The 17629-nt window shown below is 41.4% G+C and overlaps 1 protein-coding gene and 1 long non-coding RNA gene across 3 annotated transcripts in view; one reads left to right on the top strand and one right to left on the bottom strand.

Moving 5' to 3' along the window:
• Positions 1 to 17629, bottom strand: part of kyat3.2 (kynurenine aminotransferase 3, tandem duplicate 2) — an 808585-nt gene that overhangs the window by 99351 nt on the left and 691605 nt on the right. The window lies entirely within an intron of this gene.
• The window catches only part of LOC147836362 (uncharacterized), a 145493-nt gene that overhangs the window by 88311 nt on the left and 39553 nt on the right, over positions 1 to 17629 (top strand). The window lies entirely within an intron of this gene.

Here is a 17629-nt window from a genome sequence, read left to right as displayed (position 1 = left end):
TATATTGTGAGGCCATCATAAGCCTAATATGCCATCATAAGCCTAATAATAATAATACAATTTATAAAATAGGGTGTCATGGTGGTGCATGGTTAGCATGATTGCCTCACAGCAAGTTGATTGCTGGTTCGAGCCTCAACTGGGTCAGTTGGCATTTCTGTGTGTTTGCATGTTCTCCCTAAGTTTGCTTGGTATAGGTGAGTTAGGTAAGCTAAATTGTCTGTAGGATATGGGTGTGAATGAGTGTGTATGAATGTTTCCCAGTGATGGGTTGCAGCTGGTAGGTCATCTGCTGCATAAAACATTTGCTGGATAAGTTAACGGTTCATTCCGCTCTGGTGACCCCAGATTAATAAAAGGACTAAGCTGAAAAGAAAATGAATGATTGAGTGAATATTTAAAATAAATAATACATGCCAGTGTCTTGTCAACAAAGATACTTTGTACTATGCTAAATAAACTGATTTGCATTTTAGCAAATAAGTGTCACGGTTGCAGGTTTGTGCGCTTCTCCGGAGTGTATGTTTGATCACGTGGGTTTGTTTTGTTTTGGTTATCCATGTGGATTTGTTAGGCTCACGTGTTATGACGACATTCAGTTGGTCTGATTAGTTCGCCAGCTGAGGCTCATCATGGTGCCTATATCTGGGCGACGCTTTTGTGTGTCTGTGTCAGTTCGTTGTTATCACTCATGTTTGTGTGTCTGTGCTCAGGCCCTGCGGACTTATCTGGATCTGGTTTTCCCCGTTCTGTTTCCTGCCCTGCGTTCTGCGTCCTTCTAGCCTGGCACTATTTGTCTTTGTCATCACAATAAACTTGTACACTTGCTATTGGATCTTCTCTGAGTCTCTTTGAATCGTTACAGAACGAACTGACCTTTACATGGATCCAGCGAGTGTTTCCCAGATCTCCGAGTTCGTCTCCCACAGCAACGCTCGGATCGATCGTCAGGATGAGGCTCTGGCCACCACGGCTCAGGCGATCCAGGCCCTGGTTGGCCAAGTTTCATTGCTCACATCCCAGGTCCAACAACTGGTTACTCGTGCTGCACAGGCTGATACTGCACCTGCCCCCGAGACTGCACCGACCCCGGAAGTGTCACCAGCGCCTGCGGTTCCTGGTCGCTCTGTTGAGCCGCGTCTTCCACCTCCGACCAGCTACTCTGGAGAGCCTCTCTTGTGCCGATCCTTCCTGTCTAAGTGCTCCCTTTACATCCCTCTACATCATTATTTTCCTCCGAACAATCTAAGGTGGCATTTGTCATCACCCTCCTTTCGGGAAAGGTGGCTCAGTGGGGAACAACAGCTTGGGAACAAAAGCTACCATGCTGCTCTACGTTTGACCTGTTCTCAAAAGAACTTAAGAAGGTCTTTGATCGAGCCGCTTCCGGGAGAGAGGCCGCCCGAGTCCTCGCTGAACTTCGCCAGGGGAATCGGAGCGTAGCGGAGTACTCGATTGAGTTCCGAACACTAGCCGCTGAATGCGGCTGGAACGCGGAGGCACAGTGGGACATGTTTCTGCACGGATTGTCTGATCGTCTGCAAGATGCGATCTATTCCCTAGATCTTCCTAAGACTCTGGACGAGCTGGTGGATTTGGCCATCCGTGTAGACACCAGACTGCTTCGGCGTGAGACTCGCCTGCAGCAGAGCAGATTTTCGGATTCCGTTCCTGACTTTCCGGCATTAACTGCGACACCGGAAGCGGTAAGCGCTGACCCGGAACCCATGCAGTTGGGGAGATCCCGCTTGTCCGTGCAAGAAAAGTGCCGACGGAGAACGGAGGGACTCTGCCTCTACTGCGGAGGGGCGGGTCATCGGGTGGCTTCCTGTCCCGTAAAAGACGACACCCATCAGTAGGTAAGGGGATACTGATGGGTGAAATTAATTTGGAAAAATCCTCTACGGCTGCCACTTTAATGCCCGTCACTGTATCATGGGGTTCCGGAAGTCATGACACCCATGCCCTCGTCGATTCCGGGGCGGAGGGAAATTTCATTGACTCCAGTTTCGCTTTCAGTTCTAAACTTCCGGTTATCGCACTGTCACAACCCATTGCAGTACGCGCCCTCAGTGGGCTTTCCCTTCCCACTATCACTCACTCCACCAAACCCATAAAACTTATCACGTCTGGAAATCATGTTGAACACATTTCATTTTTTTTAACAGACTGTTCCAACTCACCGGTGGTTTTAGGACATCCATGGTTAATTCTTCATAAACCTCACGTTAATTGGGGTCTTAATTCCATATTTTCGTGGAGTGAGAAATGTCATGAGTCTTGTCTTTCGTCTGCTCGTTCTGCTGTTTCTTGTTCTGTGTTTCAGGAGGAGCGCATGGACCTGTCAAACGTGCCCAGTGAGTACCTCGACCTGAAGAGAGTGTTCAGTAAGTCTCGAGCTGCTTCTCTGCCTCCTCATCGTCCCTATGACTGTGCAATAGACTTATTGCCAGGTACGTCTCCGCCTAAAGGCAAGTTATACTCTCTTTCCATTCCTGAGAGGGAGGCCATGGAGAAATATATTTCTGATTCTCTAGCGGCCAAGATCATACGGCCCTCTTCTTCTCCGGCGGGGGCGGGGTTCTTTTTCGTGAAAAAGAAGGATGGGTCTCTTAGACCTTGTATAGACTATCGAGGGCTGAACAGCATCACGGTGAAGAATACGTATCCTTTGCCGCTGATGTCTTCAGCGTTCGAGCGTCTGCAAGGGGCTTCGTTTTTCACGAAATTAGATCTCCGCAACGCATGTCATTTGGTTCGCATGAAGCAGGGTCATGAGTGGAAAACCGCGTTTTTGACCCCCAGGGGGCATTTTGAATATTGTGTTCTTCCTTTTGGGCTTTCTAATGCTCCTGCGGTTTTCCAAGCACTCGTAAATGACGTGTTGCGAGACATGATAGATCAGTTTATTTATGTCTACCTGGATGACATTCTGATTTTTTCTCGTTCTCTCCAGGAACATGTGCAGCACGTCAGGCGAGTGCTTCAGCGGCTGCTAGAGAATGGGCTTTTTGTCAAGGCTGAGAAATGCGTGTTCCATGCACAGTCTGTTCCCTTTCTAGGACACATTGTGTCAGTCGAGGGGGTGCGCATGGATCCAGAGAAAGTTCAGGCTGTGGTGAATTGGCCAATCCCCGAGTCTCGTAAGGCCCTGCAGAGATTTCTGGGCTTCGCTAATTTTTACCGGCGTTTTATTCGCAATTTCAGCCAGCTCGCCGCCCCTCTGACGTCCTTAACCTCCGCCAAGACGCCCTTCAGGTGGTCGAGTGCAGCACAGGTTGCATTCACTAAACTAAAGAGCCGCTTTGTTTCAGCTCCTATTCTGGTGACACCTGATCCCTCCCGGCAGTTCGTGGTGGAGGTTGACGCGTCAGAGGTGGGCGTGGGCGCGATCCTGTCCCAGCGCGCAGCCTCGGATGACAGAATTCATCCGTGCGCGTTTTTCTCTCACCGATTATCTCCCGCTGAACGAAATTACGACATTGGTAATAGGGAGTTGTTGGCTGTCAAACTCGCTTTGGAGGAGTGGCGTCATTGGTTGGAGGGTTCGGGGGTTCCCTTTATCGTTTGGACCGATCATAAGAACCTCGAATACATCAGGTCCGCCAAACGACTTAACTCCAGGCAGGCTCGGTGGGCATTATTTTTCGGACGTTTTGACTTTACCATCTCATATCGACCGGGTTCTAAAAACATCAAACCCGACGCGTTATCCCGTCTTTTTTATTCTTCCGAGCGCAATACGCCTCTTGAGCCCATCGTTCCCCAGAGGATTTGTATTTCTGCAGTAACATGGGAGATCGAGAGCAGGGTCCGCACAGCCCTGGATGGGGTAACGCCCCCGGTCGGATGCCCACCCAGTCGTTTGTTTGTGCCGGAGGAGATTCGGTCTGACGTCATTCGGTGGGGACATTCCTCCAAAGTGGCTTGTCATCCTGGGGTGAGTCGTACATTATTTTTGGTAAAACAGCGGTTTTGGTGGCCAGCTATGGCACGGGACATACGCGAGTTTGTTTTGGTCTGTTCTGTTTGTGCTGTTTCTAAGACTTCCAATCGCCCCCCTGCTGGACTCCTTCAGCCGCTGTCAGTGCCTTCGAGACCCTGGTCGCACATTTCGCTAGATTTCGTCACCGGTCTCCCGCCATCTGGTGGCAATACGGCTGTTTTGACCGTTGTGGACCGGTTCTCGAAGGCTACTCATTTTATTCCTCTGCCTAAATTACCCTCCGCCAGAGAGACAGCGGATGCTGTAATTAATCACGTCTTTCGCATTCATGGCCTCCCGACGGACGTGGTTTCTGACAGGGGACCCCAGTTTGTCTCTAAATTTTGGAGAGAATTCTGTCATTTATTGGGAGCGACTGTAAGCCTTTCTTCTGGTTTCCATCCTCAGAGTAACGGACAAACAGAGAGGGCCAATCAAGATCTCGAGCGTATGTTACGTTGTTTGGTTTCCCAAAATCCCTCCTCTTGGAGTCAGCAGCTCCCATGGGTGGAGTACGCACACAATTCATTACCAGTGTCGGCTACGGGCCTCTCTCTGTTTCAGTGTAGCTTAGGATACCAGCCACCAGCTTTTCCCAGTCTGGAATCCGAAATCACGGTCCCCTCTGCCCACGCCTTTGTCCAGAGGTGCCGGCGCACTTGGAGCAGAGCCAGACAGACCCTCCTCCAAGTGGGTGCGCGCACCAAGGCTAAAGCCGATCGCCACCGGTCGAAGCCTCCCGTTTACGTCGTTGGTCAAAAAGTGTGGCTTTCAACTAAGAATATTCCCTTGTGTTCCGTATGTAATAAACTTGCACCTAAATTTATTGGCCCATTCACTGTCATCAAGATCATTAGTCCGGTGGCAGTCCGCCTCAAACTTCCTCCAGCGTACAGGAGAATACATCCCGTGTTTCATGTTTCCAAATTAAAGCCCGTTTTTCATACGGCCATTAACCCGCCCACTCCGGTTCCCCCCCCCCCCCCGCCGCGTCTCGTAGATGGGGAGACCGTTTATTCGGTTAAGCGCATTCTGGACTCGAGACGGAGGGAACGAGGATTTCAGTACTTGGTGGACTGGGAAGGTTATGGTGCGGAGGAGAGGAGTTGGGTTCCTGCAAAGGACATATTGGATCACTCTCTTATCGATGATTACAATCGCCAGGTAAGCTCTTCTGGGAGCACCAGGAGGTGCTCGTAGGAGAGGAGGTAATGTCACGGTTGCAGGTTTGTGCGCTTCTCCGGAGTGTATGTTTGATCACGTGGGTTTGTTTTGTTTTGGTTATCCATGTGGATTTGTTAGGCTCACGTGTTATGACGACATTCAGTTGGTCTGATTAGTTCGCCAGCTGAGGCTCATCATGGTGCCTATATCTGGGCGACGCTTTTGTGTGTCTGTGTCAGTTCGTTGTTATCACTCATGTTTGTGTGTCTGTGCTCAGGCCCTGCGGACTTATCTAGATCTGGTTTTCCCCTTTCTGTTTCCTGCCCTGCGTTCTGCGTCCTTCTAGCCTGGCACTATTTGTCTTTGTCATCACAATAAACTTGTACACTTGCTATTGGATCTTCTCTGAGTCTCTTTAAATCGTTACAATAAGCACTTTTACTGTTCATGTATTTATAACTTGTGAATGTTAACTTTCACTGATTCATTTAATGCAGCAGGAAACTCCTAAGATAAACAAGTTACATCTATTTGTATATCTAACTGTAAATAATGGTAAATAGAGAAGTGCTAGCTGTTTAAGTGTTGAAATTGAACTGTATTCAACTTAATTATTGAAATTAGCAGTTGATGATGATTTAGCATGAGAGCACAAAATCGCTTAAACACATATTGAGCATATTGAGAAATAGTTATTGTTTCTTTCCCTTACCTTGGTTCATTTAGGCACATGTGAACATGACGGCCATGCTCTGATCTGCACTAAACATTAAGTCTGAGATTGTCTAAATAAAGGGGTTTTAGCTTACTTAGAATCCACCTTTAGCAAGGTTTGCTTGTGGTGAGAAAGCAATCAGACCTAACTTAATCAGTATACGAGGAGTTCTTTCTTTTTCCCACTGCATGGAAAATAGCAGTGCTTGTTTTGCCAATGCTTCTCAAAATTAATCATGGGTTAACCTGGAGCAAAGATTATGTGCAATGTAATTGAAGAACATATTTCAAAACAACTGTCTCAAACAGATATAATATTGATGAAGACTTAATTCTTAAGACTTAAAAATTTGAACACTGCCTTGCAATCATTGTTTTTACCAAACAAGTTGATTGAGAGCTCAGGAAAAGTGCTATAAAGTAAAGTCAAGATGACCAGGGGCCTCATGTATCAACGCTGCATACGCACAAAAACATTGCGTACGCCAGGTTTCACGCTCACGTTTGGATTAACTAACAATGAAATTAACGTAAGAATGTGTGTTGGTCTGCACCAACTTCTTGTCTGGCGTATGTTGTATTTCTTTTGTCTTTTTGTTTTATTTCCATTGGCGACTCCTAGAAGTAATAATGTTAAGTTGCACACTACACAATATCGCACCACGACATGTAAAAAACATTGCTATTAATTTATAATTGATAAAATGGGTTCAGCCGCAACCCATCTCTGAGAAACATTCACACTAAGGGTGGAGCCGAACCCGAATACGGTATTCGGAAAGGCACGAATAGCGTGTTTTTACGAATACTTGATTCGAACAAATACTTAAAAAAATATTTGTATTCGGGAGCAAGAAAAACACTATCAAAAAGCAGCGTTTCCTCATGAGACCACAGTGCATGCCCGCGTGAGTGAGAGAGAGAGAGAGAGAGAGACGCGCTCAGTCAGTAGTGGGAGGGCAGGGCGGAGATAAAAGGTGTCTGACACAAGCTTCTCCACAGCAACAGCCAGAAGGCTCGGCTGAGCGAAAAAAATACTTCACTGCATCACTATTTTTGTTAAATAGATTTTTGTACCTTAATTGGGTTTCAAAGGCAGTTTATAAACTTGTAGCGGAGTTGAAGCGGAGTTTGTTCCGGATATTCTATTACGCTGCATTATTGACGTCTGCAACCGGGTGCTCTGTTTACGCAACGTTAGCTCTGTTAGCGCGGTAATTTAGACAATAGACTGTTGACAGAGTAACATTAACGTTTGTTTATAAAGGTTAAAACGATGCTTGTGCAGTTGTGTCGAATAGTATGCACTTATGGGAGTTATATGGTACGTCTAAATTACTGTCTTTTGCAGACAGCAAGATATATGCTATAGGCTAGTTAACCTTAGCATAGCTTCCCGTCAAATTTTATTAACTTGAAACTCCTCAAATACATTTGGGCACCATGAAAAAAATGAGACTGCTGCTGAGCCATTTCTTGGTCCTCCACCAGTCAAAAGGAAAAAAAACCTTCAGGTTCTGTGTGGAAGCATTTTACAGTCAGTGGTGCTGCAGATAAAACAAAGTGATACTGTATAATGTTTACAAAAGTGAAATCAGCAGAGGCAGAGATATTAAACATCTGTCAACATCTTCTATCCATAATCATTCATTAATTTCTTTTCGGCTAAATCCCTTTATCAATCTGGGGTTGCCACAGTGGAATAAACCACCACTTTATCCAGCATATGTTTTACGCAGTGGCTGCCCTTCCAGCTGCTACCCAGCACAGGGAAAAATCCATACACTCTCTTTCACACACATACAATAGGGACAATTTAGCTTACCCAATTCACCTGTATTGCATGTGTTTGGACTGTGGTGGAAACCAGAGCACCCGGAGGAAACCCACGCCAACATGGGGAGAACCCAGTCGGGGCTCGAACCAGCAACCTTCTTGCTGTCAGGCGACAGTGCTACTCACTGTGCCACCGCGCAACCTTCTTTGTAATGTATTATCACATACACTAAAAGCATCCTCTCCTGATACTGTCTGTGAACCCCCCACAAGCATCAATCCCCTCAATCAGCACAGCTATGTTCTGCTAAATCCTCCACAAGCACCAAACCATCAACACGGCCACATTCTGCCCCAGCAAGTCAGTTTCAAACAAAAAAATAAATAAATAAATAAACAAACTTTGTGTCTTTTTTGTGGCTGGCAGATGACAAAAGCAGGGCTGTATCTTTTAGTATTATATAGAATACTTTTGTTCTGCCAGATCCCCCAGGCAGGGTTTTATTTAGATTTATTTAGTTAATTTTAGCTTTTGGAATTCTGTCCATTAGAAAGAAGTTTCTAATGTTCTTTCAGAAGAAGAACAGTTTTTTGAAGTATTATTTGTTTTTATTCTGTCTATTCAATGTCCTTCAAAAAGAACGGTGGTGGTGGGGTTCATAATATTCACAATGGTATTTTATTAGTTGTTGGTTTAACCATGGATGAGATAATGGCTTCTATGTTATTATCTTTTCAATGACATTTCTTGTCACATGTTTAAAAACAACAGCCAATATTGCATATCTATAATTTATATAATGAGTATAATTAAACAATACTTTCACTATAACGTAATTTAGAAGTGTAATAGAAAAAATATATATTTTTGCGCCATTTTGAATTTTACTCGAATACAAATACAAATACAAATATTTTCCCCCCCTTAACAAATACAAATACAAATACAAATACAAATACCGGCTGCTCCGCACATCCCTAATCCACACACACATTCACACACTCTCATACACTACGGACAATTTAGCCTACAAAATTCACCTGTAGCGCATGTTTAGACTGTGGGGGAATTACCGCTAAAATAGCTTACTGTCATAGCAGATGATGTTTTTTTCCACCACACTCTTGGTAGCGGTTATGGTGCGCGATGTATCTGAAGAGCAGTGGAGGAATGTGCGTGCAATATACCTTAGCAGCGGGGTGAGTTGTGCCCTATGTACCTGAAGAGCCGGGAGGGATGCGGTGGAGAGGCGTGTGCAAAGTATTTAAGGACCTGGGGGGGGGGGGGGGGGGGGGGGGGTTACGTTAACGTTACTAGCCATTTAGCGCGTGCCTGACTGGAGTAGTGTTTGAAGGTGGGCAGATGTGGTGATATGTGAACAGGTTATTGAGATTGGCTGTTTTTAGTAGGGTTCCAGGTTTGTTGGGGCAACGGGGGCGGAGCCAGCACAAGCAGGCTGACAAAGAAGGCAGCAAGATCGCTAATGAGTGCATGCTTTAATAAAGTAATATTCTGAGTTCAAAAAAGATGGTCTACTGTTTAACATGAAGGCAGGGAAGGCAACATTGTCTGTCACGTCATTTGTGATGCCATGTTGAGGGTTGTTGCACTGAAAACATTATATTTTGTACTTATTCTCTTTTATCTTTTTAGATATTAGTCTGAATCGAATCGTTCGGTTTTTAATGCATACCGAACCAAAAGTCTCATACCAAACGATTCGATACGAATATGCGTATTGTTACACCCTTAATATATATACTAGTGCTGTCAATCGATTAAAAAAAATAACTAATTAATCACACCTTTTTTAAAAAAATTTTATCACATTTAAAAAACTGAAACTTGTAATTTTGGCTATTCAATTGTAAAATTAATGTAAGACAAAAACTATTTAAATTCAAAATATAATTGTTTATTAGAATTTTTGTTTAACTTGTAATACAGATTTCTTCATGTAAACAACATACCCACAATAAACCATCAAAATCCTGGCTTGACAGCCATATTTATTACAGAAATAAAAACACAGGCATGTTAATGACATTTGAATGTCAAAACAATCAATGTCAATAAAGAAAAAAAACTAAATTTAATTTGGATTTTAAGTGGACTGCAAAAAATGTCAAAATACAGGCATTGCAGATATGGAAAATGGAAAATTATAATAATAATAATAAAGTATTAAATACAAACAATTGTACTCCTTGTAAAGTTTTGTATTGCTGTGAGTTGAGAACGTTAATTATGAAGTAGAAACAATTGTACTCAATCCTCTTCTACATTCAGTCAGTTGCTAAGACAATCAAGTCTGTTGACATTATCGGGGGACCATGTGGCCCTTTTCTTTTGAATGATGCGAGCTGAGAGTGCAATGCAATCTCACGGCAATTCGTAACTTTTTGATGTAGTGGCTACAGATGTTTATGCAGGTTCATCAAATTTGCTTAAACTAAGCGTTCTGAAGTATGGCTGTATTTAGGATTCTGACACAACAACACGAAGCAGCCACTTGTGTGTAAGGGGGATATAGGTAAAACCTAATGACATATTTGAGGGCTCATGCTGAAAGGCAGAGGAATGGGCTGTAATTGACAGCTCGCGACTTTATGTCACCTTCTGAGTACATTTACATAAGACACCAATACTCTGATTTTAATATGATTAAGATAATACTCTTATTAAGAGTCTACCATGTAAGCAGCGATTTTTGTCTACCTTAAAGGACCACCGAGTCACGAAATGCGAAGGTTTTTCTTTCCGTTCGCCATGCGGTATTAAATTACATTAAAACAGAAGTCGAAAGTTAAAAATGAAACACCTGAAATTGCATGAAACTCTGGAGGAAACGCTGATGAGCCTGGTTATGCGACATTAATTGTTTTTACTGAAACTTTCCTTCAAAAAGTGCTTCCTTGGCCTTATCCTTATTTCTTTGCATGTTGAAAACACGTCGACCACAAAAGGAAATAAAAAAACAGCAACTACGTTAATAGCGCTAATTTCTTTTAAAGCGATGATTATTTCAAAATAATCGTATGCGTTAAGGCACAAATTTTGACATATATATTCATTCATTCATTTTCTTTTCGGCTTAGTCCCTTTATTAATCTGGGGTTGCCACAGCGGAATGAACCGCCAACTCATCCAACATATTTTACGCAGCGCAACCCATATCTGGGAAACATTTAAACACACTCATTCACACTCATACACTCCAGACAATTTAGCCTACCCAATTTACCCGTACCACATGTCTTTCGACTGTGGAGAAAATTGGAGCACCCAGAGGAAACCCATGCGAATGCAGGGAGAACATGCAAACTCTACACAGAAGAATGCCCACCATAATAAGGGATTCCCCCAACACCCCCCTTAAAAAATTCCAAAATTACTTAATATGCTCACTTAGAGCTGTTTCATTGTAATTAAACAGTTAAATGGTCAGTAACATGTTTTATTAGTATTAACAAAAGAAAAAATAAATATATACGTTAGCAGCAAAAAATTTAGCAAACTTCAGCTTATTAAAATTAATATTTATTATAGTGAAATAGAATCAAGCTATCAATCTCATTAGCCGTTTCTCCACTGTATAACATTCTGATTAAAGAGCAACGAATGAATCTCTCATTTATTAAGATTTTTATTATTACATTAAATAAGATGTGTCACTTTAAAAATGCAGACGTAATAATGAAAGCATTTGACTGCTTTCCTAACTTTTTATGCTCATTTAAGATGAAATTAGTTGTGTTTGGGGGAAAAAAAACACCAAGATCGACAACCTTATATGTTATTATTATTAATTATGTTTGTATGTCTGTTTAAACACGCACCCAAAAACCAGACTTTCTCTTCGCTTCAAATCGTGTGTACAGAATCCGTTTGGTAAACAGCATCTGTTTATCTCTATGGAGCGCGTGAGCTGACAGTCATGCACCATTATACGGGCGACGGCACCTGTAATCAAAAGGAAATGGAATTGCGCTGTTTTTAATATTTATTTATAAGTGTTTTTATTCCTAAACAAAGCGAAAGACTCACGTTTTAAAGCAAGGGGCGACCCCTGGTGGTTCGGCGTTATGGATTGCAAATAGGTAGGCTGGGCTGTTCAGAGAAAGACTGAAAATACGGGAGAAATACGGGAAAATACCTTTACGGGATGATAGCGGGATAGAACAGTAAAATACCGGAGAATCCCGGTAAAAACGGGAGGGTTGACAGGTATGCAACTGACCCAGCCAAGGCTCGAACCAGCGACCTTCTTGCTGTGAGGTGACAGCACTATCTACTGCGCCACTGCGTCGCCTATATATATTACCAGTTATGTGATTTAGAACATATAAAAGCATTTGCAAATGTATACAACCCTTGGTCTATGACAATAGCAGTGTTGGCCTTATTAAAGGACATTGTCAATGGTCGAATCTGAAGTCTTCAAGGTGGCAAGGTGCACGATGGGTGGCTTCTTGGTGAGTGATGTATTTAAAGATATTATTCCAGTTAAGTTATTACTATTTTTTTTTTAATTGAGCGTAAATATTTAACTGCATATCAGGAGGTTAATAATCAATATCAAATAATTAATATCCAATAAAGGGCCATGAAACCCCCCATTTTCAGTTCAAGTCTACCTCAGATTTTTTCCAAAAATGCATCCTAATGAGCGTGGAGCTCCACGATCAGAGGCAGGAGTGGACGTGGCCAGCAGAGCAGGGGAGAAGGAGGGGACCGAACAATTGTTGTCAGTCGGCTCACAAAATGAGACCCAAACCATGAGGTGATGCATAGTTTACAAAGTTAAAATGCAAAGAAATAAACAGTAATGTAATGCCCTGCTACATTTGTTATTCGTAATTACATATACACACAAAGCCACAATTTATATCATTATAAGGATAATCGTGTTTATATAAACACTAAATGAGGACTTCTCCCTAAATCCCCAGGTCCGAATGCAGACTCTGTGCAGCAGGTCTTTTGCACTTTGTATTTCAACTATTAGCTGATAATCTAGAGGATTTAGGCAAACACAGCAGCATAATCTAAATATGACTAGTCTAAATGTGAACGAACTCCACTGATAAAAGACATACGCCATTCTGCAATTCTCGTACTGCCCTACCAACAAAAATGCTTGCTGCACACATACAGCTTTGCCGTATCGGCCCTGACAGGATTGCAGTGAAAAGCATGCAACAAACCCTGTGAATCATGGAAACAAACGCATACGACCCTTCTTGAATGGCTAAATACTGTGTGCCGTGGGTCTGTGGACACGGTCTCACCCAGTCATCAACATAGGGTCACACAGTTACTGGCAGGTCTGCCTTGCTTTCAGAAAGCATGTGCAGTCATGAATAATTAAGAAGCAGGCTCTTCTCATATGATAAGAAAAGTCCGTTATGAATAATAATGAGAAACCGATGCATCATCACTTCACTTGCAGTTTTGCGCTACGTCACCAATTTTGATCCCGCCCCAAAAATAATTTAAAACTCGGAAGATGAAATTAGAAGACAAAAGCTCAAAATTATCCAGTTTACCCTGTAAGTACAGCTGACAGGTACTAACACTGTCTTAAGTGATGCTCAACACACACAAAACCTGTAAAAGTCTCAAATAAAGTACTTGAGGGTTTCTTGAACCTTGAAAGACGTGGCTGTTAAACCCCCTCAACAACCCACAAACTCACCAAGAGTGCAGATACTATGATGCCCAATCTCGCACTCGGTCAGTTGTAGAGCGGGCAATTGGGCAGCTGAAATGCCGGTGGCGATGCCTTGAGAGCGGAAGGGTGCTGCTATACCACCCTAACAAAGTGTTCTTCTAATACATCTGTGTCTCCCACAAACACGAATACTACTCCAGACAGAAAAGTGTCGCCCACTATTGAGGCAACTCTCTCCTCAAAGGGTGTTAGTTCAGCATCCCCTGTTCCCCCGCCACTTTAACAATGCACCGATGTTCTCATCTTAACCTGCACCTTTACATCGGACAATTTATTTTTTAATTTATTCACAGTGCGATGTTCAGACCTCACTGCGTTAAATGAAGATTGGCCACCAAGTTGGTCAAATTTTGCCATGAAACCTCCAACACTACATCAGCATTTGGTATGTTCTTAAAAATGGCCGTGTGAATGGTATACCATTTATTTAATTATATTTTTATATATTGAATATTTGATGCACCTAGTAGTACTTTAGTGTGATGAAAGTCTGTCTATAACTTTTATAACATCTATAACATATAACTTTTAATCTTTAATTCATAATTATAATTAATGTAATACCTGTTATTATGGTAGTTATTAATATATTTTAAGGTAAAAGCTAAGGTACTAATACACCATGCCAATAGTACTGTGTTTTAATTGATTGATTGATTGATTGATTGATTGATTGATTGATTGATTGATTGATTGATTGATTGATTGATTGATTGATTGATTGATTGATTGATTGATTGGATGATAATTTATTCATTTATTTATTGTTGAATTTCTGGTAACCAAAGCTTAAATTTTTAATGTATTTTTTACATTATGTCTAATAGGATTTTATATTTTGTCATGGTAATCTGTATGTTACATGCAGACATGTGAGTAAAGTAATACACATTTTGTTTGTTTCAGTGTTAATTATATAATTATAACATATCAACTGCAACATATCAATACTATTTTTAGTTTGTACCATTCATGTACCATGTGATTTTTAAAACAGACAAATGCCCAGTTGAGCCGCTGTGCCCTTTTGGGAGATGCTGGTTTGAATCTAGTCAGCCCCATGATTTCCTGTCTGTGCAAATAAAAGAGACTAAAAGTAAACTCCCCCACACGCACAACATCACAAATCACCCATAAGTATGTGTTTCTCCATTACATCAGCTTCCCATGACTGGAAATTAAGACACAGTGGGCATCTTGCAGCCAGTTTCCCAGATATGATTGTGTAATAGTTTTAGTCTAATCTACTAAATGTGTTGCGAGTAGCCAATTATCCAATTGCACGCATGAGGACACAGTTTTATCATTGTTTACAACAATGTAATTACAAAAAAAGCTTTGCCAAATAAATTAAAGAGATTAACATATTAGGACCTCTAATTGCATTTAAATGACATGCATAATGTATAAATGTTCGGCAAAAGACAGAGAGCTGAATTCTTGATGAAGTTTTCCAAACGTTTAGCTACACAAATGCTCCCCCTATTAATTCGGCTGCCTCTGTTTTCTCCAGTCCATGCGCTATTTGTTAAGGAATTATCGATTTGTATTTAATTAAGCTCACTTACTTGCTCGCTGCTGACACAAGATTGATCAAAGCAGTCAATAACAGCATATTAAAGAAATGACTTTGAGATTTTCCTCCTAAATCTTTATGAACAAACAATCTGTCTTGAAATATGCAACTCGATATTTCTCGGTGTCACGCCACCCATCTAGGTGCTGCAGGCGTGTTACACTCACCTGGGTAAAGTACACTCGCCATGCTCGTAATGGAAAACGGAGAAGGGTTAGCGACATATCCTCACACTGATGATATGAGACCAGAGACCTCCAGCACTGTTGAATTCACATTTGAGAAAGTGTTTCTATAGCCAGTTGACTTTTCATTCCACTTTGCCATAGATCGGCCCTCAATGAAGGGCAGTCTGCTGATTGGGAAGTCGACGCCATAATGCTAAATTCGCTGAAAACGTATCCATTTCCAACCACTACCCTCCAACATTTCATAAAAGGCATTTGTATTTACAAATCAATAATCCATTATCTCTGTATTAATGCAAGGCCTTGACACGAACACCGCTATAGCGTGACTGCTGTGCGTGTGGGAATGTTGACTCAGAACAGCGTTTTGTCCTATTTCTGTTCCTCTATCATACCTGAATCATATCATGTTGTGTTTTTATGGATCTTAAAGGCTTTTTCGGCCCTTTTTCTGTGGCTGCCTGATGGAGAGCCACTCAGTTTAACAGCATAATAATGTAATATCGCAAGGGGTAGATTTCTTCTCTGAAATGAGGCATCACGGTGAATACTCTATATCTCTTACCGGCTTGAATTGGTTTCCCCTAGAGGACACAAACTTCATTATGAGCTCTTTCTCTGCCTGTGTTGGGGTATCAATACTTTATACCGTCTCTCTGCTGTTTAAATAGTGCTGTTTCTCGATGGCTGTTTGTAATCACTACACTGCTGCGCTGTAGGACATCAGGAGATCAGAAAAAGAGGGGTTCGATGTTGCTCTTTTCCTTCGGATCCCCCAAGCACCCCCTTCCTCATTATTGTGTGCGACTATCATATTGCAAAAAAAAAAAAAAAGAAGAAGAGAAAGAAGTATTTTTTCTTGGCCATTTGTGAAAGGCTCATTAAAACAGCCCAAGAACAAACAAAGCTTCTCCTCCGAGGCCCCCATTCAGAGTCATCCCATAATTTCCCACTAGTTTTAATAGTTGAGATAAATTAATTATTCCTTCGTGGAAAATACATTCTTTGCTATCTTTGGCTCATTGTTCTTGTTGGAGAGAATCGAGCCCAATCCTGGGAGAAATAGAGTTGCCTTTCCTGCAGGGAAATCAAACTGCTCGCTGCAATCAGGCAGGACCAGTGACAATTAAACCATTAGTATCTGGTATAGGAGACTCTTTACACAATGTACATCTTACTAATGAATCCAGAGGCAACTCATAATTACACAGTTTTGTCTTGTAAAGATTAGCTGCCCACTGAAACTCAGCTGAACATCACGTATAACGCTTCACTCGCTGCTCCTTTAGGCTGAATGAAGACGGGTCTCTGAGTGTCAATTCGAAACTTTTATATAGATATCATAAAAATAAACAAAAGGGTGGTTAGTCAGAGACATTGCTCAGTGGTCATTTTTCTTTCATTTATTGTGTTCATGTTTTCATGAGAGATGACACTAAAATATAAACGCTCGCAAAAAATGAGTGCACTTGTAAGTCAATTTTAAGGATATTTAGTCTTGCTGAAAAAAAGCTATCAATTTCAGGTTCTCTTTATTGTGAAATGACAATGACTTCCTTGCCCCAAAAATTGCCACAAAATGAGCAATTGCCCTCACAAACAAATCATAGTCACACTTTTTTTGATGCTCCGTTTGTTGAATTTAAGCTACATTGCAACTAATTCTCATTAGATTAATTAGACGGTTAGGGTTAGGGTTAGTGCAAGTTGACATGTACTGTACTTGCTAAGTTTCTTATAGACCATTCTGGGGGTGTAAACAATAACCTTTCCTGTCTTACGTTTTTAATTTCCATAACTTCCAAGAATCCAAAAAGATTTATAAATATTGTTATGACAGATGTTTTAACATAAAGTTAAAATTGAATTGCCTCTTGTTACAGTTAGGAAATAGTTTAGGGCCAATGAATGACATCACCTCATTGAAATGGTCTATAGTCAGTTAAATGTCTGTTGAAGGAGCAGTATCAACAGATATCTAGCAGACAGTCTACTAATACTCAATTGGACCATCAAAATAAAGTGCTACCCAAATCATCTTTAAAAGCCTTCGGACATAAAAAATGATGTTCTTTCTTGGTGTATTTGTGACCTTTGTAAATAAATAGAATAACAGTTGTTTCATGATTTTGTGACATAATGATGTGCATGACATGTTAACCTTATTATTGAATATTTTATTTTATTTTAAAGAATTTATTAAGGTTATGCTAAGTCTCAAAGCTAAATCTTAGAAAAGGCGACCAACAAATCTATAGTTTTAGTTCTCATTTATACCAGGGGATGGCGCCACTGTTATAAGAACATGAGCGTGACTTCTGTAGTGGTGTAGTGAATTTTCACTTTGTCCATGAAACCAAATAGACTTTTATATAGTTAACACAGCCCTCAGTCAATCTAATATGAAATAGATGAAATATGTATATGGGAACACTTAAACACTGGAATACTTACTAATAGCATGAAACTTCCACAATCAGTTTTGTAGATA

The sequence above is a fragment of the Danio rerio genome, chromosome 6, assembly GCF_052040795.2.
Source record: "Danio rerio strain M-AB ecotype USA chromosome 6, GRCz13ab, whole genome shotgun sequence".
NCBI lineage: Eukaryota > Metazoa > Chordata > Actinopteri > Cypriniformes > Danionidae > Danio > Danio rerio.
This window is presented reverse-complemented; position numbering and strand designations above follow the sequence as displayed.